This window comes from Anser brachyrhynchus (genome assembly GCF_964034855.1).
Source record: "Anser brachyrhynchus genome assembly, chromosome: 1".
Lineage (NCBI taxonomy): Eukaryota > Metazoa > Chordata > Aves > Anseriformes > Anatidae > Anser > Anser brachyrhynchus.
The window spans coordinates 138,792,257-138,806,290 of NC_137694.1; the positions used below are offsets into that span (position 1 = coordinate 138,792,257).

General features: G+C 39.6%; 1 long non-coding RNA gene across 1 annotated transcript; it reads left to right on the plus strand.

The window, feature by feature from the left end:
• Positions 1 to 4,504: 4,504 nt before the first annotated feature.
• On the plus strand, positions 4,505 to 12,953 carry LOC308197672. Its single transcript, XR_013953218.1, has 3 exons — positions 4,505 to 4,792; positions 6,993 to 7,054; positions 7,422 to 12,953. It is a non-coding gene; the product is annotated as an uncharacterized lncRNA (long non-coding RNA).
• The last annotated feature ends 1,081 nt before the right edge of the window (positions 12,954 to 14,034 follow it).

Consider the following 14,034-nt stretch of genomic DNA (forward strand, 5'->3'; position numbering starts at 1 on the left):
TATTAATATATTAAAGCTCTCTTTGTCTCAAGGAGATTAATCTAAGAAAATGTGCAATCTAAAAATTCCACTCATATAGTATATGGAGAGAAGAGAGTAGCATTCATCTCACTTAAACTAAATCATCTAAAAGTAGGATAAATAGTTTAAGCCAGACGCTTAGGCTCCGTCTGTGGTTAGAGTGAGTGTAATACTTCAATGGGACAATTCCTCTGACCTGTTTTAGTGTGAAATGAGTAATCTGCAGGAGATGCCACCTTTGTGGCTGTCCATAGAGGAAAAATAGACAAGCAGTCTAAGGTAAACATCCATTACAGTGTCTGTAAATTGTCAAGATCTTGTTGGCTCAGCCAGCTTCACATGGAATCAAACTGTCTAAGTATAACGCTTTTATTTTCTGGGATTTTTTTCCATAGTTTATTAGCTCAAAACGTGCCTTTCTGGGACTCTTTTTTTTTTTTCCTTAGCTTTTTAGCCTGGAAGTTACCATAGCAATCTTATATTTTGATCTTCTATGCAACAAAGATCTGCTAATTCTGATTTGAAGTGTATTGTCTCTTCTTGTCATAAGTGTTTGTTGAAAAGTTTCCAGTGAATTATATCACCTTGGATATGTTTTTCCAGCCTAAATTGCCCTCAGTTCAAAAACCTGAGCTTTATTTCACATCTGAGCTGGAGTAGCTTTTCAGCTCCCAGCTATTTGATCTAGTTACACTTTCATCTGCTGGGCTGAAGAACCTAAGTTTTCATCCCAGTGGAGATGGCCAGGCAGGGAAGAAATCATCTCTTGGAATTTTTTGATAACCTAGCTTGATTAAGCTCTTTGAATCTTTCATTAGAAGTCATGTTTTATATCCTGTAATCATATTCTTGTCTCTTAATGAATCTGATCCAATTTTTCAACTTCTTTCCTGCTTTCGGAATCTCAACAGCGGATTTTGACATACATAGGTAACACAGCCTCACCAGTCAGTTTATTTTCTCTCTGCTTCTAAGCCCCAAGGCCTTCTTGCCTGAAATGTCATAGAGAAGCTCAGATTTTGAGGCTCTATAAGCTTTTTTCAGACCCACAAATTCCCATAAATACAGCCCACTTTATTTGTTTCAAGATGTATGATCTAATAGAACTCTGAACGCTTCTTTTATTGTGATTTATTTCCACAGTTAAAGCCCTAAATCTGCACTAAAGAGTACTTGAGAGGATTTTGGAGCTGTTGAGTCAGGAATTGCAACAGGGACCAAGCATCAGAGCACTGAGATCATGAAAATGTGCCATAGTTCAGCAATTAAAACCATACATAAAATAATAGGCAGTGACCTGCCTTATCTGGAATGTAACTAATTTCACCAAATCAGTCATTTTATTCATTTTTTACGTTACTTCTCTTATTTATCACTCTGACAGAATCTCCCAGAAGACATTTCTCTCTCCTCCCAGCCAGGGTTAGCTGTATAAATGCACATTTCTCTGCACCTGTGAGGTGAAGAGATCCCTGCAATTATACAGTACTTCAGCACAGTGCTGAAACTTCAGCATCTTGGCTCCAAACCTTGGTTCTAGAAGTGATTTAGAGAAGCAGATTAGACTCTCAGAGATTTTTTTTTCTTTTTTTTTTTTTAACCTCTCTTTCTCTACCATAAGCAACTTCTCTTCTGCTCTGTTCATGTGGGAGATTTCTCCCAAAGCCAATGGAAACAAATTCACGACACCATAACTCCCTCTTGCCCTCCTGGGTCTTATTTCTGGACACTGAGTCCAAGCTGCAAATTCACAGCTTCTCTGCTTGTTAGGAGGAGAATTATTACCACCTGTTTTATGGGACTGTAAACCACATTTCATACCACATTTACTTAATACACTCTACCTGTTAACACATTTATCACTTTTCCTGTAGACCAGAAAGCATTTTACTACCAGCTCATTCTCCAGGAAATAGTGAAAGTACAGCTGTCATCCTACATCTGAACAGAATTCCTAGATGCAGATATTTCCTGCAGAACAGAAGCTCAAAAGGTTTTGTTGTTGTTGTTGTTGTTTGGTTTTTGTTTTTGAAAATAAATTAGATATGTTAGGTAATGTTAGGCAATGTTAAAAATGTAATAGAAATATTATCTACCAAAAATTTTAAATGCCTGATTTACCAGAACGTGAAAAATAACAGGTCTATTTTTTTTTAATACTATGTATGTAGAAAAAACATATTCAAATTTGAAGCGATTAAGCTCAATATGGCTGCGTTCTTCATATTGTTTCATGTTAGTGCAGCATTTTGCAATGAAATATTTTTTTAAACAAGTCAGGGAAGAGGCCTTTAGTGAAAGACACATCTTTCAATCTGTTCTGAAAATAGAATTATTCTTCTATAGAAGTTGTGCTTTGAAGAGATTTTTCTTTTCACAAAGATGACTTGAAGACCTGAGCTGTGGGAGAGAATTCGGTACACGGAGGTCTTCCTTCCAGATTACACTGCTGGGGTCCAAGAAGACACAGAAAGGAAGATACAGCACACGTAATTATTTTCTTTTCTCTTCTCCCTCCAATACTTTCAGTAATGATGGCTTCATGAGAAGAAAACAAGAGAAGGAACTTAGCTGCCATTGGAAAATGTGCTTCCATTGGAAAAGAACAAAAAAGAAAGAACAGTTATCCAAATCTTCATCAGTCCAAGCTCTCCATATCCCTGATGTATTCATATCTCAGTTTTGAGTAAGCCCTTGAAGAACAGCCCTCAGGGTCACAGGACTTGAGAAATTCATTCCCAGCTGTTCGTATGTGTGATTTACCCCTCTAAAAAATAAAGACTCCTAGTTTTCACGCTTGTTCAACCTCAGTTACACAATAGCTGGTAACACAAAGTGTCTGCTGTTTTCTGTACAGCTGAAAAGGTCAAATTCTGGGTGTTGCTCTTTTTGAAATATCACCCTCTTAATTCATTGACAAATTCATGCAAAATCATTTTGATTATTTTTCAAAGACTCTGAGTTCAAGAGGGATCACCATGGTCATCTGAACAACAACCTTGAAACTTGAATATCTGCAAAACAGTTTTATGAAGGTTTGATCCTGCAAATATCTGCCTATCCTGCATTCTTCTAAAGCAAATACCAGGTCTGGGTAATAGGTTAGACTAAATTTGTAATTTTTTCCTTTCCCTCAAGTTCTGTAAATCTACATGACCTAATTCTCCTGAGAGCAGATGTTTTGGAACGCTGCTGTTAGAGACTGTTTATCACGTCAGTTCAGCAAACCACGTTAGTATAAAAGCATGTGCTTGAGCATATTCTAATAAGCAAACTGCTTTTAAGCATGTGCTCAAATTTCAGTATGTGCTTCACTCATTCAGGGCTAAAGTGTGTCGGGTTGCAGAAGTGGGGCAGGTGACAAAAGGGTTGTGAAATCACACCCAGGTAGGTACAATACACAGCACAAGTTAAAGTCTAATATTAACCTATAATAAAGACCAAGATAAATGATCTCCGTGTTTGAAAGAGTTTGTCATAAGCACCAATGCTAAGGGAAACATATCTTTTAGGCCTTTTAGTTCAATAAATTTTAATCAGAAAAACAGTGTCTGCATAATCTACAGAGGAAAATAATAGGGATATTACAATATATTTTAAAATAGAAAACCAAAAATAACCCTGTATTGCTTAATGATTCATCATATATCATAAGTTTAAATCATGTAATAAAACACTCTGAAGACAAGAGGCATGTTTTGGGAGAAGACCAGGGAGAATGATCTGCTTCTCAGAGTGTTATACATAAGATAACTATTATTTGCTAGTACTTGATTAGATACAGTGTTTCAAGACATATCAAAGCTCTGCACTTCTATACAGGAATGTAAAATGGAGTGGTATCTGTGTGCCGGTGTAAAATTGTTTATTTTCATGAATGGAAAATAAATACATTCAGAACCACTTGGATTTCATATGTTCAGAAAGCAATTGATTTGCTGAATACAGACGAACACTTGTATTTCTTCCTACATTTCTTATGTCTTCTTTCATTTTTAATAAGTCTTTTGTTAGTCAGATGTGGTAAAAAGCTTTAGATCAAACCTCTTGAGTTAAAATCCAAAACTCTGGGGAAAAATAAGAAAGATGAATTTGTTTAGTTTCAAAACACATAGCCACTTTGCCAAGAGCCTCCAGCTGGCAGGATAGAAAAATGTATCTCCCGATTGCAAATTGCCAATTCTAAAATGGCACAGCAGTAGCTTTCCATCCTGATTACCTACAGCTGGCTTGCCTTTCAACTCTGGGTTTCTAGTCAAAACAATAACTTCCTGTTGCCATATTTTCCAAAATACCTTCTCCAAAATTCATACAAAGTTACGAAACACAGTTGACAATTACTTGTGTACTTTAGATGAGCCTGTATTGTAGCTGTCAGTGGCTTCCGAACACGAGTGAGACAAGATCTGCATCACTTACTAGACCAGCTGGTATAGCTGTGGGGAAAAATCAGCAGCCTTGCAGCTCACAAGCCCTTACACAAGTCTAAAAAAAAAAAAAAAAGTTGTGATCCTGAGAGTAATTGCTCTCAGCTTAACTTCATTATGGTAATCCATTAGATGGGTGGAGAGAAAGGCTGATTGTCAGCTCTGGGCCTGAGGGAGGATGTTGGCCAAAGTAGGCAAGGGCTTCAGATCCCGGGGGACAGAGATAATTGCACGGAAGAAACTGAGGGGTGGGATGTGTTTTCATAGGATTTTGATGTCTGGATGCTGCTTGAGATGAAACAGAAATAAAAAAGCTCCTCTGTAGATGGCCTAAAACAAAGGAGGTGGGTAACATAGTGTGCAAGTGCTCTTAGCAGCAGTGGAAGCAAACACATCCCTAAATTGCAGCACCTGCTGAAATGGTGCCTGGGACCAGGGAGGGCAGCAAGGATGGCTCCTCTCTTCTGTAGGTGTGTGTGCCTCCATGAGGCCGTGGAGGCTTGGGATTTCTGTTTTGCTTTATGCAGGATCCGTTTCACTTTATAGCCGGGCAGAGCTTCATTGTTGGCTGGGAAGGAGGAGGCTGCCCTCCCACAGCAGCTCGTCCCTTGCTGCTTGGCAAAGAGAGAGGCGAACTGGGGGCAGGTAAAGGGCAGACTGCGCTTGCTGCCCTAGCATTGAAGAGGCACTGAACTTGGTATCTTGCAAAGCTTACGGTACTAGTGTCTTTTGTGTGGTCCCAGACCTACCAGTGGGTGTTATGAGGACAAAAAAAGTGAGTTTTTTTTTGTTTGTTTGTTTTTTATGTTTTGACATTACAGTGTTCATCCATGTCCTATTTTAAAGTTTTGTTTTCAAATCTGGACCTTGATGATTCACATTCATTAGAGGGAAGAGTGAGGGATGCCCATCTGGAGAGCACAGAGCTGGAATTGCCTGCCCTGAGACACTTTGCTCACCCACTGGGAAAGCAGCACAGCAGGGCAGCTGCTGGTAGAGGGCTGGAGAGCACGTACCTGTCCTGAGCATAAGAGCTCATCCTTAGTTAGAGCATGGAAAAAAAAAATACCAGGAGTAAACCAAACTTCTCAAAAGTGACTGAAAAAACATCAAGCAGAAATGTGAGTCTAATACAAAAGCCAGAGTGTTGGAGATGATGGCCAGTGTGCTATTTTGTGTGCTTTTCTCCTTTGCATTCTCCTCCAAGAGAACAGGAGACAGCTGCAGTTACAAACAGCACCTACGTTAGGTGAGACCCAGATACTAAGAACCTAAATACATCCCATGTGGAGAGGGTACAGCGTTCTCTCTTTAAAACAGTCTGGTTTTATTTCCTCTCTTTCTCTCTAGCTAACTAGAGAGATGCTAGCTTTTATCCACAAACATTGTGAGAAAAAGAGAACTGTTTAAGCTAAAAGACAGTGTTGGTGTCACAAAGAGGCGTAACTCCGTGATGAACGAATTAGGCTGAACATCAAGAGACATAGGACTGGGCTCAGGAATAGTTGTAATGGGATTAAGGGGATTAAATAAATTGATTTATTTTTAAAACAGGAGCCCCATTGGACAGGGACAGATATATATGCAGTAGTGGACCTGTGTGATGACCTGAATGGATTGTTGCAGACAATTCCTTTGACGTGTTTAACATCTTGCATTTCTAGAGAGTGTGCTTTGCCTTCTGCTGAATGCTGGTTAGCTACGAAGGCTGTTCAAGAGTTTTTTAGGAATGACAGCCCTAGGCAAGCCTGCCACTAGCAAAACCTTGTGTACTGACTGGAATTATAAAGGAAAGGAGAAATGAATCAAGGCTCCTATAATAAGTGTAATTCAGGAAACAATACACTCTAGCTTTAAACCACAGTATAGGCTTGTGCTGCGGTCTAGAGTCCAAATATAATGAGGAATCACCTATAGCCTGTTCAGGGATCTCTCTTTTTCCAAAGGAACTTGGAAAAATCTGCTCTTGAATGGACAGCCCAGTCCTTCTCTGTCAGTAGCAATTTCTCATTTTCTCATGCCTGTACACATCCTATACAGAGTAATGGGCAAGTGAAGTGTCTGATTAACCTTCTTTGCAATGTCCCCAGCAGCAAAGACATATTTTATTTATTTATTTATTTTAAAGTGGAACACACTCTAGTAAAAAATGATTGAGTTTAGCAGTTCTTGAGTTTGCTTTCCGGTTTTTAGTGTTTTAAATTCATGTCCACACAGCACAGATTTTTGCATGTTTGGCCTGACCACATTGCAGGTGATTCTCTGGGGGCTAGTAGATCCCCAGCTGCTATATGTGATGCTTCACAAGCCTTATCATCTCTCTTCCAAGAGCTGGGAAAACCTCCCACAGTTAATAAACTGTCAACTTTCCTACTGACTTCAGCCAAGTGGTTCTGAGGATTTTTTTGGCTAATTTTGTATATAGAGAAAATACTTCTTCCCCCGACACATGCTGCCTGATATATGGTAGATTATTTTCTTAATATTGTGTTATCAGAAATTACTGACGAAGTGCGGATAGCAGTGAGCATATTGTGTTTCCAGCAGGCACTCCGGGAAACCTGGGCTGTTGGGAAGTTCCTGGTGACCCTTCTCACCTTCAGCAGGTTTGTACACAGCATTTAGTACAGTGAGTGATGAGCTGCTGTTTGTCAGAGCAGGTCATATGAGTTCATACAAGAGGATATTTTCTTTGGAGACAGCCTTTTCCATTTTAACTTTTGCTGTCAGTGGATGCGGGAGGAGGAAATGTGTCTGCAGACATAAAGGCAGAAACTGGCAGCTCAGGAATGTCCTTGGGAGTGGACATGGGAGTTTGGGTCACTCTTATGGCTGAGCAAAATAGGTAACATTTGGGAGAGGGAAAATTTGATGGGCAGGTTTTTTATGTAAAGGTTTTATTTCTGCACCTGACTTTTATGTGAACCCAGGAAGAATAGAAAACGCTCTTACTGAATCCAGGTTGTCTTTCAGATGCAGGAACAGGTAAGACTCCGCCCTCCTGCGGAGTCCCAGTGTTCTGTAAAGCGAGAGATGAAGCAATGAAACAGAAATGCTTCATAAGAGAGAAGGTATTGCATGTGGATGTGAGGCATTAAAACCCATTCAAGTCTGAGAGAGACTTTGCTACCTGTGCAGTCACAGCCTTAAAAGGGAGGCAGGAACTGTTAGAAGAAGGAAAAAAGATCTGGAGAAAGCCAGGGGATACAATTGAAAAAGTGTACAGTGAACTACTAAAAAACAGAAAAGAAGAAATATTAGTCACACTCACACAGCTTACTTCTAAATTTTAGTGTCCTAGTGAAACAGTCCTCTAAACTTCAGTAGCTCCATCACTCAACAAAGAGCAAAGAGTCAGTGGAAAGCAGGAGGTGTCTCTGCTGTTTCCCAGAGAGAGGTCTTGTCTGGCCGTGCTTAGGTGCAGTCGTTGGGTAGACAGGAGCTCACCAAGGGCAAGATTACAATAGGAAAGTGGGAAAAGGCAGAACAGAAAACAAAAGCAGAAGTGAAATAAGCCTGCTAAGGAACATAACGGGATAGGACAGAGCAATTTTGAACAGAGAATGAGATAATGAAATATGAATGATACAAGATGTGCAGGAGAAAGGAAATCTTCAGGGAGAAGACTGACCATGGAAAAGTCAGCTGCTGAAGAGAAAAGAACATAATCCCAACTAAGCAGCTTGAAGAAAATGGAGTAAACAAGTGGAAACCTTCTGGTTTAAACTTTGTTTTTTAATGGTTTTTAATACCATTTTAAAATGGTATTTTAAACATGACCACCTGGAGAGCAACATCTTTTGCTCATTTCTATTTTAGTGCAGGAGAATGAAAGGTTCTACTTATTCCTGACCTTCTGTTTGTCTTGGAAGTAAATTCCCCGTATATTCTGTTTGCTTGATGCATTTGTAAATGACTACCATGATCTTTTCAGCCTAATCTTTGAAAGAGAGAATTGATGTGAACATATTCTCTCTGGATCTGTGCCTCTGAGATGTGGAGGGAAAAATAAAGCTTTGGTGAGTAAGAGTCATTTAATTGAACATGGTAAACCAAACCACAGCTCAACACTGGGGCAGTTGTCTTTTTTCTCAAATTTCAGTTTTAGTTTAAAATTGTGATCCTGAGGTCCCCTTCTCTAATTTGCTTCCACTTTACTCCACTGAAATTAATAGCTTAGAAATTCCTCAAGAGCCTTCTTGAATTATGTCTCTGTCCACATTCTGCCCTCAAGCAGGCTAAAGTGTTTGGTGTCTTCCTTTCATTTGACCTGGACTGAAACCTCTGAACGTGGGACGGGATATTTCCTCTAGCAGTTAAATACGATCTCTGCTGGCTGCTGCCTCTACAATCAGGGAAGAGAACTGGCAGACAATTCAATTTTAAGAGCACCTATTTCTTTATCACAGACGGAAGGCATCTGAGGTCAAGATCAGGTGTCCAGGTTTCAGGCAGGATGCATCTCACTCTGTGTTCCTGCCCCCAGATACACTGAGTAGGCAATCTCAGAGCAGATCCAGTGCATCTTGGCAGAATCAAGGATGTCTAGGAACAAGAACAAGTATATCACTGTCTGAGAGGGACTGGGCTGCCCAGAGAGGTTTGGAGCTACTTTAACCTGGGCTGCGTGAAGCCCAAGGAACCTCATCTTGATCAGAAGTTCACCCTGCTTTGAGAAGAGGGTTGGAGCAGCTGACATCCAGGGGTCCCTTCTGGTCTGAAGTGCCCTCTGGGACTATGAAGCCCACGTGTCCCTAGGGAGTACCCTGACTGGCAAGCTTTGTTGGAGAGGAGCGGAGCTGCAGAGCTTGCAGCTGAAGACACCAAACTGAAATTGAAGTTGTGCGTGTCAGGGACAGCATGGCTTGGGGGCCACTCATTAGGAAGAGAAATCCTAGATTCTAGCTTGCCACACAACCCCTTTTGTACCTTATCTTCAATTAGTCATTAAGTCTACAGCAAAGAGGGGAAACAGTCAAAATTTAGCCCAGGTTTCTTGACGTTTGTGTGACATCTGGCTGTGGAGATCTTTTACAGGAGATTTGTCCTGCCTAGTCTTTAGCCTAGGTAAGATACTCTTGTCAAGGTTCTAAGCCCTCTAGCATTAAAATAAAATAAATAAATAAATATTTAAAAAGGGTGGGGGGGATAATGAGGAGTTACCTGCATCTACCACACAAAAGAGCTCTAGCCGTGCGCCCTTCTCAGTCTCTTAGTTTTTGAAGTAAAGGGTGACAACATTTATCCTTCAGGACAGTCTTATGGGTTTCATATCTGGAATAGGTAGTGACATCTCAATGCACAGCTGAATAAGGTACCTGACTGATGAGGCTGAATATTTAATTTGTGCAAGTTTTAGCTTCTGGCTCATACAAACTGGCCTTTTTGGATCCCTTTGGAAGGTACCTACTTTTGCTCATGACAAAAATTTACTCAGTTCTGGATTTTACTCTGGAGGACCAGGGGCCTCAAAACTGACCATGAAGCACCAAGGTTTTTGGTCAGACCTGAGCTTGGGAGCATGACTTCATGTTCTCCATCCAAAAACAGAGACCTACCTAAGAGGTTTCTGTTAATCTTCTCCTCATGGAAGGTGCTCCAGTGTCAATTGCACCAGTCCTGCTCCTTTTCTTTTTTCATGAGTGACCTTTCCATACTACTGCAGTACAATCTATAACATGTCTATCCATAGCCAGGTTCACGTTTGAATCATATGCTGCAGCATTGGAAAGTTGTGAGAAAAAAGGAAAATAAAATAATAATACGCAGTCTTATCAGTTTTATGAGTACAAGCAGATCCTTCCTTCCTGTACATCAAGGGCAAAATTCAAATTTCTTCAGAAAGAAACATTGATGATTAAAGGTTTTTTGGCAATAGAGCCACAGAGGCTAATTACGAATTCTCTATGTTGTACTCCTCACTGCTCATTCAGATAGCTGGCTGGCATCATGGAAAGACTGTAACATCCTAGATCAAGAAGCAAGGAAGGAGAAGATTCAAGGCTTGAATATAACATATCTTATCAGTTTATAAATGGCAAGTCTTGCCATGGAAGTAGATGGAGCATAATCTGATAGTGAGATTATTTATTTCTTTTTGTGTATATTCTGGCCACGGAACATACATCCCAATGACAAAAAACATTCAGCAGTTCTTTAATAATGGATGTCTATGAGTGCCATCATGGGCTTCTGGACATCTGAAAGCTTATCTGTTTCTTCCTTTTTCTAGCTATAAAAGTTGTTTGTGTACATACAGGACATAAAACAACACAGTTATCTTCCTTATAGACAGACTGATTTTGTAGAAAGGTATCTATGGCATGTTCCAGGCTATGTGTTAACCTTTTTGCGTCTAAAAGACAACTGATCCTTCTCACCCTCCAGCAGGTTTGATGCTCAAAAAGAGTTTGATACTTTTATGCTGTTGCAGTCATGTGTGACAGTAGGACTTCCTATTCTGAAGCTCTTTAAAAAGAGCATATTGCTATATTGCTTCTCACTTATGAATTCATAGCACAGACATAACGGATGAGACTGGATAAAATACTTGCCCACAATGGGAGCATTCTTGCATAGCAACAATGGGCTTGTGAAAGAGCTGAGCTGCCTTAAAGGTCCATTCTCATGAGAATAGCAAACTTCAGCCTTTGAGAAACAGTGTTCTATTCAGGGTTTCTTTTCTAAACCTGTTTCCCCTTTTATGCATTCTCACAAACATACAGATTTTGTCTCAGAAAAAAAAGAAAAAAAAAAAGCACACTGAGAGCACACGGTGTTCTTTCATTGCTAAAAAGAAAAAAAAAAAAAAGCTGAACACCTATCTGTATGGATGCCAAACAGCAAGGACAGCCGTCTGTATTCCAGTCATGTTTCCTTATTGTTTGTGCTGTCCTGCCCATCTCCAGAGCACAGGAGACTGCTTAGGGGGATGTAATTCTGTTTAAAAGTCTGTCACTGTGAATTACGGAGGGGAAAAGGCAAATCACAGGGTAGCACACCCGTGCTTTGGTGCCAAAAAAATCCCAGATCTTTGTAGTGTCAGGAAATAATTTGCAGTGAATACCCAAGTTCCCCCTATGCTGTTTTCTTGAGGCTAGAAACATGCTAATGTTTCTAGAAATACACACTGCATGTTAAAGGTACATTTGGTAAGAGAACTTGGCACTTCCAATTTCTGCCACTGCCAAATTTTAGTCCTTAGACCCCACGTACAAACAACCACCTCACATCCAAAATGATCGGGGCTACCTGTTTTGTGCAAGGTTTCCTCCGGTGATAGAGCAGCTACCTTAGCAGTTTGTTTTCCTTGGTATTTTTTTTTCATCCTGGTTCAAAAAATTGCATAACTGTTGTCTTCAAGAGGTGGGATGTTTATAATATAAAAGCAGAAGAGCCTGGGGTACTTTGGGAGACTAGAGGTCACATTTAAAATAACTTGCATGTAAAATTATTCAGCAAAAAGTAGTAGCCTGAAGTGAGTGGCTGGTTCAGATACTCTCTAGCACAGTTAAGCAGCCCAGAAGAATTTCTTCTGGTCTTTTTTAGAAATGTCACTGATTCTTGAAATGAGACCATTCCTGCTTGCATTTCTGAGTTTTGTTCAGGAAGGTCCCTAAGGAAGAGATCAGCAGAAAGCCAATGCACCAACAGAATTACATGCTAATCCTCAGAGCGGCGCAGCAGAGGGATGGAAGTGAAGAATACAAAGTAAGGAAAATACATTATGCTGGCTCTCTGCACAGCAACAGATTTGATTCATACGGAAGCCTTACAAGGGATAAAAGATTCAAGCAACAACCTCACTCCCTCATTAGCTGAAGAATGATTAGCAGAAAAAGTCGATTCAAGCCAGTAGAGAAATTGCCCAGAAAATGCCAAAGCTAATGGTCTGTTGGACAGACAGACTTAGCCAAGACCTACAAGCTCTTCATAGTCACAGATCCTTTGTGACCATTAGATTCCCTAAAACTTTTGAAATATGGGTGGCAAACTTAGTGAGGAGAAATCTCTTAGTTAGAAAGGGCTAGTAATGGTGGCAGAACCATCACCCATCTGTAAGTGTCACGGTATCGTTTCAAAGTAGAATCTCCCTTTTCGAGTACGATGGTGCTGCATGATGTGAAAGGATTTTTAGAAACAGACAAGATGGAAAAAAAAATCATTTACTTCTTGTTTTTAAGTAAGTTTAATTTGAAGGAAATTCTTTGTCTCCATGTAATAAAAGTGACTGTTCCTTCCTAATATTCCACAGAATCTAAATTGGATTGATGTTAAATGATTAAATTTGCCAGTGAAGGGGTTGCCCTTGAATTGTCTGCTGGGAGTCTCTCCACAGGCTTGTGTTTTGCCCTTCTTATGTCCTTTCTGTCCAATCTGCAAAAAGAACCCCTTATTTTACTGTCAGATTTACAAATTAAAACAACTTTGCCACAATGCTTGTGGTGCCTGGCTGAATAGGGCTCTGATTAGCTGGCTGTGTCTGGCCTTACCACCACAGCACAAAGAAGGGAAGACAATAATAATAACAATAATAATAATAAAATCTTATACCATTTCTTATACCATTCGAAGAGGAAAACAAAATCAGTGAAAGTGGACTTCAAAAAATGATTAAAAATGCCACAAAGAGAACATTTTTCAATCTTTTTTTTCCCTAACTATACTAAAACTCCTTTTTTTTTTTTTTTTTTTTTTTTGTCTGCATGCCCTTAGTGCAAGCACAGTGAAAGAAGACAGTGGTTTTGTGGGGGGTCTTTTTTAATATTTTATTTTTATATTACCCTGTTCATGCTTTTTCATGTTTCTGTCTTTGAATTTTGCTTTCCTGGAGGGGGTGAAGAATGAAGAAATAGGGATAAACTGAAAGACATGAATTTAAACTTGTGTTTTTAAGAACAGAACCAGAAAGAAATGAAACATTGAACAAAACACCAAAACAAAACAAACAAGCAAACAGAAAAACAAATACCACCATCAAAAAGCCAGTTGTATTTAAAATTTTCTCATGTTTACAAATGCACTGACAGGAGTGAACCATCCTTTGGCAAACCCTCTCGAATAGCATTCAGTATACCTGAAACCCTCTGGAAACCCTTCTTTTTCTCTTCATGCTTACAGTAATCACTTCTCTTAATTCCATAATGTTGACATTTTGTTGCCATTTCAGGTTTTCATTTTGGGTGCTTAAAACTCTCACTGATTTGATATAAGCCAGCTTCATGGTTTTCAGCGAAATCAATGCTGATCCCCAGCAGTTAAGCATCTACTGCAGTTCTCTGAAGGGCACTTTTAATAATGTTTTATGTTTTAACATGTTTTGAGCAACATCCAAAGTGCTTTTACGGGGCTGGTTGCAGCTAAGAAGCATTATAAATAACTTTATATTAATGCTGCATAGAATTGAAAAACATCAGACACAGAAAGGCTGAAAGAGAAAATTATTTTGATTTGTGTCTTAAAAAATAATTTTAGGCTTCTGGAAGCAGAAATTATTCTGCATCTCAGAGACAGGCTTCAGCATTTGGAGAAAAGCACAAGATTGCTGTCTAATTATAAAGGACTGTGCTTGTACCATTTCGCCCAT